Raw genomic sequence first — 13,229 nt, forward strand, 5'->3', positions numbered from 1 at the left:
TCTTTCTCTGTACATGCCTGGCGCCCAATATCTATATATCTTTTGTTTATTACTATTGATTAATTTTCTCTCTAGTGAAATACCTTATCCACGACTGCTCTCCGATGAAAAGCTGCCGTTCGCAGTGGTAGTTGTTTAAAAAACGCTACAAGTGTCATTTTCTATCGAATAAAGTAAAAATAACGGAGGGTGCCATGCAACCTCTCCGTGCAATAATCACAAGTATAGTCATTTCCGGTGAAACAGGAAGTGACCGAAAACAATTAAATACGTCAATCGATAGCCAATTTATGTCATATACTAATATACCAAATCTCGTTTTTATCTGAAAGATGCAGGACTATGTGAACTTAAATTATAAGAAATTTATATTTCCTTGTTTTTCATTAATTTTACTAATACATTTTTATTAATAAATAATTATAAATTTGAAATATCAAAAAATAAATATGCAAATATTTGCAAATGCGAATTTTCGTTACATCCATCACTAGTATTGGGCATGACACTAGAACTAAAAAACTGTTTGCTTCTTAAGCAGTTTTTTATGTGACTTCGATATTTATAGAAGCTGTCGATACTTGCCCACCTCCCTAGTCATAATCCCAACAAGTTACAACTCCAGTTCCTAATTATGTTCGGCCTTAATAGCATCGACTAGCATTTTCAATTCTTGTAGCTTATTCAAATTAGCGCTTTAATAACTTGACGAGAAATTAGCAACATATTATGCCAAATTAACATGGAGTACTTTAGATAAAATCCGGGCCCGTCGAGAAAAACCTATAAGTATGATTGCTGCGAGTGATTACCGATGCAAATACTTATTAATCGGGTATCTTCGCATATGGAGTGTCGTGGCTCGCTAAACTTAACGGTGATTTTCTTACTTGCACAAAATTAACTGTATATTTTATCGGCAGTTTTACAAATTTCAATTTGCTTCATCGCTTTGGCCAGTTTTTCAGATCGACTCTATATTTGTTGTTCAGTACCTAATTGGATCGGCCATAATATACAGGATTATTCACGACATACGACAAGAAGTATTGTAGCTAAACGATTAAATTTTTATAAATCGTAAGTTTTGGGTTCGTTGAAGGACTATATTAGAGCTACAATTTAAAAATATTTTTAAAAGATACAGAGTGTCCCAAATAAAAAAAAATATCAAAGTTGTATTTTTTTAAATGGAACACCCTGTATATTATTACCTACATTTTTAGTTTCTAGGATTAAAGTAGAAGTAAATTTGATTAAGGTTTACCGCATTTTAATTTTACCATTTTAAAAATATCTATGTTTTTGTCAAAATGCAGTAACAATAATTTTAATGCTTTATTTCTCTAGGCGTATTTTGGTTATTAAAACCAAATATTGTACTGAAGTTTTTCTATTTATTAAATTTTGTGTTGCATAATAAAAATTGTACTACCTTATACAGAGCGTCTAAAAAATTATTTTAAATAATTATTATTTTTAAACGACAATAACTTCTTTAATTTAAATGGAACACCCTGTATATTTTACGAGAATCATATGCAAAATTTAATTGCCTATCAAATTGTATTATACCATTTTTTACCTATCTCTTCAAGTTTTCGTAGAAAATGTATTATTAATTTAGACCTCATTTATCAATATACCCATGGGCATTTTAGATTATTTTTAAAGATGAAAAAAAATTTCAAACAGTACAGATACTAATAGTGTCGATTATAATTCGCTTATTACATTAAAAATTAAATAAACCGTGTAAATATTTGTTAAAGAGGACCAATCAATATGATCCCAGTATTCAAACTACATTAATTGACTGTTTGCGTTGATTAATAATAATTTCACCAAACACTAAAAAACTGAATTCTGTATGTATATTAACATGGAGTACTTTAGTGTGGTAAAAAGTAACACCTTATAAATGATATTTTATTTTTTGACACACACACGAATGCTTAGGTAATTAATAACAGAGACGTTCATTTTCATAACTTATTATATTGATTTCTGATTCAAATCCACATTTATTTAGAATAATTTATTAACTAACACAATTAAATATGTAATTAAATAATTTTTGGGCGGAAATAATACTGGTATATTTAGTTGATATACTTTTTTACAAAGATTTAAATAGTTTTCTTGCAATCACATTGCTTCACATTTTTACATTCATTCTTAAAATATCTTATCGGATTGTACTGTAATATTTTCTGTACAGCTCAGCGGTCTGCCTAAAATATTTTTTGCTTTTTATTCTTAACAACAATGTAGTATTTTTTTAATATACCAAGTAAAAAGTGGCTAGCTATAAAAGGCGTCTTGTTACCGTTAATTAAAAATTGGATACAGAATCTTTTTATAAACTTTCCTCTATTAGATATGTGTTCCATATCTCTCGGAAAATATTTACGATAGGTCAAATAAATGGAGCGTATATTTTTGCGAAACACTCGCCTGATCGAAAAACAATCGACTATCAAATTAAAACTTCTATTTATGGTGTTTTTGTTGGCGCTGACTGTGTTGAAAGACAGGACTGGCTGAGCTGATATATCCAACGTAGAATTTTACGGTTTTGATCAATTTTTGAGCCTTCGTTTGCCGCCATTATATTTTTAAATCTCTCTCTAAAGGCAAACAAAAAAAGAGTGGAAAATTGCAGTTTGAAAACGTATAAAAAAGAGAATTTAGAAACTGTCATTCTCCTTGGAGCCTCCGCGTCGTATGAGAGGCGCCACCCTGTATATTAGGTTACTTTTTATTAATGTTAGTAAATTTGGCTTTGAGATGATGCTTTTAATATGATTTAAAAGTTGCCCCCCTTTACGATTCCTGATACAATGTAAGAACTTAAATTAACTCAATATTATAAATATATAAAAAATATTAAAATTATATAAGAATTCTTGCCACTTAACTGCTGATATAGACATTTAATTCTACGCTGTGTTTGTCATAATGTGGATCAACCTGCTCTTATTACCGGTTTCGGAGCCCTACTCCATCATCAGGTGAGCTTGAGCAGATCCACAAACCACAGCGCAGAGTAGTTAATTCCGACTTGTCGGAAAGTATCGGTTAGATATTAAGTCCCGAACGGGAGATAGCGGCCTGCGCGCAATGGTAGTACTTTCGTGCCACCGAGGCGCAACTATCGATAGTAAAAAGATGGTAAAAGGCTTTTTTTCAGGCAAGCCAAATTATAAAATAGAAAACAAATTTCTTGCAGTATCGGTATACAAGGTGGCCCATCGAAAACGTTCCGCAAGGCATAACGGCCAGGGTAATTTTTTTTTCAGAAAATTCAAAAACACGTCAATTTTGTTTGTGAGGGGGACAACTTTTGCCCCAAAAATTATTGCAAAATCTTCAACCCTCTAAGCGGGGGTGTCATCCCCCAATTTTTTTCAAATAGAAAGGGGGTTCAAGTGGTACCGCAATGAAAAGGGCTTTCTATTCTCTATACTTTCTCGCTTCGTTTTTGAAAATCGGTCGAGTCATTGAGAAAATATGAAGGATTGAAATTTGAAAAGTTTATTTAAACATTTATCAGAGTAAATGATAAGGATAAATTCCTTCAACCAATTTGCTGTTTTTTCTTATTATTTCTAGATGTTTACGCATTTTTTCACTTGCCACAAAGTTGAACGATCAGGTGGGGTAGTTGTTAGATAGCTGTTCTGTGACTTGTGCGTTGAAGTTCTTCTCAATATCGTTAAACTTTTTAACAATTATGGTGTACTCACTTGCAGAAAAAGTGGAAATAATCGAACTAAATTTTAAAAATAAATGAATGTGGCAATCGGATTGCGCAGATATTCAATGAACGCCATCCTGACAAACAGGTTTATGGCAAAATTGTTAGCGAGTTAGTAGCAAAAAACTGGTTTCGTTATGAATAAAAAGAGGCAGAGGGAAAATCCTGTAGTAAATGAAGCTATGGAGGTATTCATACTGGGCCAAGTTGCTATGGATAGTACGCTGAGTACAAGAAAATTAGTCAATGGGACCGACGTGAATCCTACAAGTGTCCAAAGGATATTAAAAAAACACAACCGTACAAAATTCAGTTGGTACAAGAACTCAACGAAGACGATTTTGATCGTCGCTTGCAATTTTGTGAAACTATGAGTGAACGAGTGGCCAATGATAATAATTTCCTATTTAATGTGTGTTTTTCGGATGAGTGTACTTTCTTATTGAACGGTGTAGTTAATCGGCACAACTGTTGGTACTGGGCTGAGAACAACCCCAGGGTTTTTCACGAGGTGCACACACAAAACCTTCAGAAATTGAACGTGTGGGTTGGTATTTTTGGAAATTCTATTGTAGGTCCTTTTTTTCTTTCTGGAAATCCAACAGATGATATGTACTTGGATTTACTGGAAAATACCATCGACCCAGCCCTAACTGACATCATAGAGAACAATACTGGATACGTTGAAGCGGAACTAATATTTCAACAAGACGGTGCACCTCCACATTGCTCTCAAAATGTGTGTAATTTTTGAACAATAACTTTCCCGGTCGGTGGATAGGACAAAGGGGTGCAATTGAGTAGCCTCCCCGGTCACACGACTTGACTCCTTTAGACTTTTTTCTATGGGGAGACATAAAAAGTAAAGTATATAGCACTCCACCCGCCTCATTAGAAGACCTGCGAAGACGAATTATTGATGTTTGTCGTGAAGTGACCCCGCAAGTTCTTCAGAATCGAGGGGTAAACACATAGGGCAAAAAGTGTACACCTACATCCTCTATCCTTAGTACATCCCCTACATCCTCCAGTACATCCTCGGTACATCCCCTACATCCTCGGTACATCCCCTACATCCTCGTACATCCCCTAGTACATCCCCTACATCCCCGGTACATCCACTACATCCTCGGTACATCCCCGGTACATCCCCTACATCCTCTAGTACATCCTCGGTACATCCCCTGGAAATCCTCTCATGTGTACGCCATACATTTAGAATAATTTTCGTGATGAACCGTTTTACGTATCTAAAATACTTTTCGAGATATACTTATCTTGGACACACTGTATATATTTTTTTTAAATTTTATTTGAATGGTAAAAAGAAAGTTAAAATTTTGAACGATACTATCTCCGAAACTATTAAATATATAAAAAAAAGATGAAGCACCATTTCGACTTACATTTACTAGAGGGATATAAAAATTTACAGGGTGTTTTTTTTTAAAATAACAAAATTAAGGTTACTTTACTTACGACGAAACCGGAATTGTTATTTATGTTAGAACGATCTCCCACTTTATTACGAGCTTTATTATATGTATAACTACACAAAATTTCTCAAACCTCTACAATTTATTGGCTAGTAATATAGTTGACACCTAATATTTTTGTTGAATTTAAAAGGACAAAAAAAAATCAAAACCATTTAAAAAAATTATATGGGGTCATCGAGAATCGAACTAAGGCGCGCCAACACATATCAAATCTTGCCAGAGCTGTAACAATCTCGGCTATTATTGTGCCTACAACAATTCGCCGTTACTTTTATTATACAGGGTGAGTCTTAAATAGGTGCAAATATTTTCAGGGCTGGTAGATCTCGATAAAAGAAACATATTTTTTCTTTACCATTTTTCAAATAAGTCTAAAATAACCGAGTTATTTAAATTTGAAAATTAAAAAAAAATGATTTTTTTAAATTTTGATAGCCACCTGATTTTTTTCTGTATTTGCATCCCTTTTAGTGCCGTAACCATAGAGTAAAGCTGTAACTATGGTAATATCAGAGATTAAGAATTTATAACGTGGGAAAATTAGCGGTGAACAGAAAGTTTTCGAAAAATATACAGGGAAATTTAAAAGAAAATGCACGATTTTCAACATATTTTATTTGCAAAAAAAAAACATCATAGACGTGTTCCTGGGGTCAAAATATACCACCCCTGAAAATATTTGCACTTATTTAAGACTTACCCTGTATAACAGCAGTTTATGCCTCGGTTTATGCAGTTTATGTCGGCGGAAAAAATAACTTAGTCATGCGTAAAGCCCTATATTATGTGCAAAGTTATCAATCTCGTGTTTTGAACCCCAAATTAAAATGAGATCTAGTAGCTACCGAGGATCTACTCTATAAAACAGACCTAAAAATAGGCAACGTTAAAGGCATTCGCATTTATGAACTTAGTTTTTGACGTATAGAGGGTACAATAATAATTATTTACACACACTTCCCTTTAATTCATAACGCTTACGGCACTATGCAATAAGATATGAACACACACAAACACATTTTTGCATAAACTTATACCAGAGATATGGATTAAAGGCTATATATCTGACTTATACATACATTTTGCGAGATATTTTGAGGTTATGAGTAGGGGTGAGCCACAAAGCCTTGAGTATCGATATTTTTATCGATATATTAAATAAAGGTCCATTTTCACTCCCATGAAATTTGTGCAAATCGGCTTGTGAAAATCGGCTTGTGCAAACTTTATTTAATAAATTCATTGAGAAAAACGGATGTGCACAAGCTAATTCACATACGTGAAAACCAAGTAACGATATATTGGTCCATAAATATCGATATAGCTATCGATATAACAGATACCGCTATATCTCTTTATGAATACTTCATATCGGAAATATCTATATCTATCTATATTCACAATATCGATATTCGATCTTATTTGATTTCGTACAGGGTGGTTGTAAAATATTGAATAAATATCAACATCTCGAGAACCACATTTTTTGGAAATCGCTCGGCCACATCAATTATTTTAATTTTTCCGGGGCAGATTATGCCAAAAATGAATATTATACAGGGTGTCTCAAAAATGCTTTGTCCAAAACAATTTCTTTTAATGGCAACCCTCGTGGCAACATAATTATTATTTTTCTGCATTTTTGAATTGCCCTTAAAATTCTGAATATTTTCCATGTTAGTGCTATACCCAAATCCAAGCTTTTTGGAGTTATTCTCATTTAAAAATTAAAGTGAAAAAAAAATATTAGAAAAAACCTTTTAAGAGGATACCGAAGAGGATACCTTATGGAAAATGTATTCAAAAGACAACCCACAAATTTGGATGACTTGAAACATCGCATTCGGCAAATTACGCCCCAAATAATTCGAAATACATCCCCGGTAAATCCTCGGTACATCCCCTACATCCTCTAGTACATCCTCGGTACATCCCCTACATCCTCGGTACATCCCCTACATCCTCTAGTACATCCTCGGTACATCCACTACATCCTCGGTACATCCACTACATCCTCGGTACATCCCCTGGAAATCCTCTCATGTGTACACCATAAATCCCTAAGTGTTCACCCCTCGTTCAGAATATTCGAGAAAGGTTTGAAAATAATTTGTATTACTGTATGGAGGTTGACGGGCAATATTTTCAGCATTTGCTTCATTAATAAGTTAAGTTTTTTTTAATTAATTTAATTTATGCGTTTTTTGCAAAAAGTACTTTTCAAATTCCAATCTTTCATATTTTCAAAATGATTCGACCGACGAAACGGGGAAATATAGAGAATAGAAAGCCCTTTTCATTGCGGCGCCACTTGACCCCCCCTCCCATTTGAAAAAAGTTGGGGGATGAGACCCCCGCTTAGAGGGTTGAAGATTTTGCAATCATTTTTGGGCCAAAAGTTGTCCCCCTCACAAACAAAATTGAAGTGTTTTTGGACTTTTTGAAAAAAAAATACCCTAGCTGTTATGCCTTGCGGAACGTTTTCGATGGGCCACCCTGTATAATAAAATTATATAAGAATTCTTGCCACTTAACTGCTGATATAGAAATTTAATTCTACGCTGTGTTTGTCATAATGTGGCTCAACCTGCTCTCACTACCGGTTTCGGAGCCCTACTCCATCATCAGGTGAGCTTGAGCAGATCCACAAAATGACAACCCATTGTTTTTTATAATAAAAATATGATGTCTGGGGTAACATTATAAAAATACATATTTGGTATATGTGTATTAACGTAGTAAAAAAACTAACAATACCTCAAGAAAAAAATGCTTTTCCTCCCTTGGTATGTAAATAGCCATTTTATTGTTTCATTAAAAACTATTAATTGAATCAAGAATCAATATATAAATTGAACGAACATACTTAACTGAACCAATTAGATTTATCCCTTTTTCGAATTATCTTCAACCAACTCGTATTTTATATTATTATTTCAAAAAAAAAACAGCAAATTTCATGTATTCTAGCTGAATGCATAATAATAACGAAAAATGTTATATTTATAGACACATCAGAATTGTTTCTATTCCGCTCCTGCTCTATCTAGTAAAAAAAATCTGATACTACCGGGTAACGAACAAAGTAATTTCATGCATGTTCTTATATTTTCTACTTTAATTCATAAGTTCTCTCGATTAAACCGTTTTTTTCCACGATCATCCTTCGTCATTCCGTTTTCTATTAGACCATTGATAATATGCTTAGCGATGCGTTGCGATGAACGTGTTATAGATCGGGCGGTGTTGCAATGCTCCTTTTTTTTATAAAAAAAAACGTTTTTTTTGTAAATTCTATAGACTGTTCTGTTTTCGATCGAACGCAATGAAATGTTTTAGCTTAATTAAATTAACCAAGGAATTAAATGAATGAATTGATTGTTTACAATTGAACTGATTGTGTTTATTTTTTGGTTTCGTTGAAATTCTTGGGGTTATTTATTTAACAATAAGGAAGACGTAACTAATTTATGTAATTGCATATTAACCTAGCAGGTTACATTATACAGGATGGTCCGAATTGTATTCCGGAAACTTCGGCAGCATATTCTGCAGATAAAAATTAGTAAAAAAGTTTGTATAAATGTATGTCCTCAAATGCTTAGTTTCGGAGATACAGGGTGTAGAAATTGAAGAAAGTCCAAATAATTTCTGAAGTAACGTCAATATTTGGATGAAAATTGATTTCTGGAAGTTTTTTGACATGAGACAAATTTTATTTTGATGTCAATATGACTCCTACTTGTAGAGGGCGCCACCTACATATTTTTTAGTAATAACTTTTCGTCCGTACCTGTATAAAACTACTGAGTAAAAAAATATACATTTACGACTTTTATTACGTAAAAAAGGTCTCTTAGTAAAAATCGCTATAAGTAATGATTCTCGAGATATTTGGAATCGAAATTATCAATACCTGTCATCATTGAAATAAATTAAACGTGTTGACTAAATAGTTATTAGACTAAAATAATATATTTGAAATGTTTTTGTATCAAAAATTCAACAGAAACTGTTTTATCATCATTTTTACGCAGAAAAATTTATGATTAATTTAAAAAAATAAAAATTTCCCAAATTTATTATTTCAGTAAAAAAAATATCTACTCAACAGGTTTATTTTTTGTCAATAATGACATGTATTGATTATTTCCGTTCTAAATATCTTGAGAACGGTTGCTAGTAGCGATCTTTACCAAGAGACCTTTTTTACGTAAAAAACGTCGTAAATGTTTATTTTTTACTCAGTAGTTTTATACAGGTACGGACGAAAAGTTATTAATTCCAAAACAGTTAAAACACAGGTAGGTGGCGCCCCCTACAAATAGGAGTCATATTGACATCAAAATCAAATTTCTCATGTCAAAAAACTCCCAGACACCAATTTTCATCCAAATATTGACGTTACTTCATAAATTATTTGGAAAAAATCGAAATAATAATGAACACCAAACCAAACTTCTACACCCTGTATCTCCAAAACTAAGCATTTTAGGACATAAATTTATATAATTTTTTTTTACTTATTTTTATCTGCAGAACATGCTGCTGAAAGTTTCCGGAACACAGTTCGGACCACCCTGTATAACACCTTTTGTTAAAAAACATCTAAAGATATTGTAGCTTTGCTTATGTATTTAACCAGTATACAACACGCTCTATAGTCCAGTCATCTTAGTCGAAATAGGGTAGGAATCCCGGAATTCAAGATAACCGGCTGTAAACTCGTATAAACCTTTATTTTAACATCCTAAAACATGTCTCAAAACCTACATATGATAGCGTGTGCGCGACTTGTAGATAGCTAACTAATATTGTAGAGGATAAAATTCTCTACAACTTTTGTTTGAAAATTTTTTTTGTACCTCAAACCGATTTTGAGATAGAGGGCGGTGAGCGCAGTCTTTCATTATGTATGGTATCATTCAAGTTCAACCTGTAGTCTCGGTCAAAAACACGCCGTATAAAGTTCGTTAATTATTGAAAAATATATAATTATAAATAATTTACAATTTTTCATAAGTTAAGTATATCTTCATTTAATAACGCTTACAAAAATAACCAAGACAGAAGCATCAGCCGGACGCCGGACCAGAATCAACTGTTAAAAATCGATAATTCCTGCTAATATGCTTTAATGCGCAAGCTAACCCAAACAGTTCTCAATATGGACCATGTACCGAAATTACCGTTCTGAAATCGTAACTAAAGGATCCCAAGGTAGGTTGGTACGCAAATAGGATCGTCCGATAACCGACAAATCTAGGTTGAAACACATATGAGTTACTGCGCACGAGCGTGATCGTTCGGTGACGGTTCTGCGGCGGGTTGGAACAAATCTAATAAAAGTACGGTCCACGGACATTTCCGTAATTCCAAGCAATGTTCACTTATTGTTTTAAGAGAAAACTGTAAAAGATACTTTTGTACATAATAATAACATGGTTTGATATAAATCCATTCAAAATTAAAAAATAATTAGACGATTTTTTAAATAGTTTAATACCGTGGATTATAACCTATAAAAGGCGGGACCGCTCCAGTTAGTCACTGTTGCCCTGGAGTATATTGTAATTAATAATATTAGACAATGATTAAAACTAAATCTTCTTGTGTAACCTTAGAGGAATAGCGAATTTAATCTACCATCGGTAACTGTTTTCTAAATGCACTGTTTTTGATTTTTCATATCAATTTATACTGGTATTACATTACACTCCATTGCAAACTAACGATATTTATTCATACACCATGTTTACTAATTTTTCTTATTTACGTTTGACCTTGATTGCTTAGCGCAATCGTACAATAAATACGAGGGGTGTCTCCTTATTGGAATTACATGTACTTTGTACATTTTCTTGGCAGTCGCTTTCAGTCATAGGCAGTCTTCTTCATAGTCATTGACAGTCGCTTGGCAGTAAAATTATACGATCAAACGAACTTACCTGAAGTGAAGTTCGATCGTAATTATATGAGGCGTCCAGTCCGAATGTATTATCTTGATTTTTCTATACGTAGTACCGTCCCTGCGTGCACAATTTTAAAGCTATAAGCTAAATTCCCTCCCGCTACCAGTCTAGGTGGCCGCGCCGGCCCTGGCGCGGCGGTCGGTATTCATTTTTCAAAGATTTATTCATTAATTCAAGCGACCATGGGGCAAAACGGGAGGGGTGGGAAGATAATACATTCGGACTGGACGCCTCATATAATTACGATCGAACTTCTTCAGGTAAGTTCGTTTGATCGTATAATTATATTCGCGTCCAGTCCGAATGTATTATCTTGATTTTTCTATACGTAGATGTTTAAAGAACTGATGGTTGCAAATTAATGAATGTGGTGCAGAAAGCATTTTTTTTTTTTTTTGAGACAAAAATAGCTGAAATTATAAATATGTTTATTGAATGCAACCAAGATGAAACCAATTTAACGGCCATCAATACATGGATTTATTAAATTGTGACAATTTAACCTATACATATATGCATACTAAGCAGAGACAGAAACCCATAAGATGGCACTTCCATAAAGGATTCTGCCAAAATTGTTCAATTATACTTTATAAACCAGTTAACTCATCGTGTCGATAGAAATCCCTGTCTCAATGTAGAACTGCGTGGATAACTCGACTATAGTGAGGTTTAACCGATATATATATTTTTTAAGGTGTTTATAACCCATTGCTTAATATTTAAAAGGCCTTACTTTTTAAGCCTTTAGTAAGAAATTAAGATTCTCAATAATTTATTTTCCAAAATGCTTTAATTACGTCGATGAATTAAACCAGAGTCATCATATATATTAGGTTTCGATCCATACATTGGTATGGATATTGTGGACATTGATATAAAGTAGACACAGATATTGATCTGTGTCAATTTTATACCAGAAGTTTTATTATTATTTGTATTTTTTTTTTTTTGTTGATAATTTTCAGTAACTATGATATGCATATATAATTATATACTGACTAAAACAAACTGACATCTGTCTCTGATATCTAAGGTTAAACGTGAAACCAATATATGATTTATTATTTTTCATAGCAGTTCACGGCAAGAATTATATAATCTATTTATATACGTAAAACTGCAAGAAAACTATTTCTACTTTATGATTTAATTGATATGTCTATTCTTTCCGAAATTTCTAGATAAGAAAGTAGAACTGTTAGGGAACATTTATGGTAAAATTTTAATGCAGTAAACCTTAGACACATCATATCTTACAAAAGCCTCTTTCAACGAGAAACCATCCAGATATATTTAAGAAAAAAATCAAAGTCTGCGAAAGTTTACATTAATGTTATTATAATCATCTCTTTCGAAAGTGTATTGTAGAGGAGAAAATATATATTATATACTGTAAGCTGTAAGAAAAAACTAACTTTTTGTTTCGATAATTTGCACAAAGTCTGTCACTTTGTCAAAATGTATAAAGTATTGGCCAAAACACAACACTGCTTTTATAGACCGAAATGGGTAAATATAAACTCTAAATGTAGATGGTGAGTATTCCAACATATGAAAGTCAAAGATTTACATAAACAAATTAGCATTTAACAGCCGTTATCATAAGGACCTCCTTTTGAAATGAGACACAGTTACGTGTTCTTAAGGTTTAGAATAAAACTTACATTTCCATTAGAATAGCTTTAGCCAAAATAGAGAAATTTCTTTAGCCAAAATAGAGCAATTTCTTTAGCCAAAATATAGAAAAAATAGGAGACGTTTTTTTTTTCCTTTTTATATATATACACACACACACTACATATTAGCTATGAAAATCTAGGATATTAGCTATTTTATTATTATATACATATTTGAGTTATTATATTATTAGCTGGTCAGCTAAGTTGATTACTTTAATGACTTGGAGGTCAACGTTAAGTTGGTTGTCGCCTATTTTATGGTAGGAGGCTGGCAAGGCAGCAAACTGGAGGGTACCTAATGAATTGGCCGCTCATG

General features: G+C 32.9%; 1 protein-coding gene across 2 annotated transcripts in view; it reads right to left on the reverse strand.

The window, feature by feature from the left end:
• The window catches only part of LOC115876713 (zinc finger protein rotund-like), a 567,417-nt gene that overhangs the window by 207,401 nt on the left and 346,787 nt on the right, over window positions 1-13,229 (reverse strand). The window lies entirely within an intron of this gene.

Source organism: Sitophilus oryzae, unplaced genomic scaffold, assembly GCF_002938485.1.
Source record: "Sitophilus oryzae breed Bouriz unplaced genomic scaffold, Soryzae_2.0 scaffold_1059_pilon_pilon, whole genome shotgun sequence".
NCBI lineage: Eukaryota > Metazoa > Arthropoda > Insecta > Coleoptera > Curculionidae > Sitophilus > Sitophilus oryzae.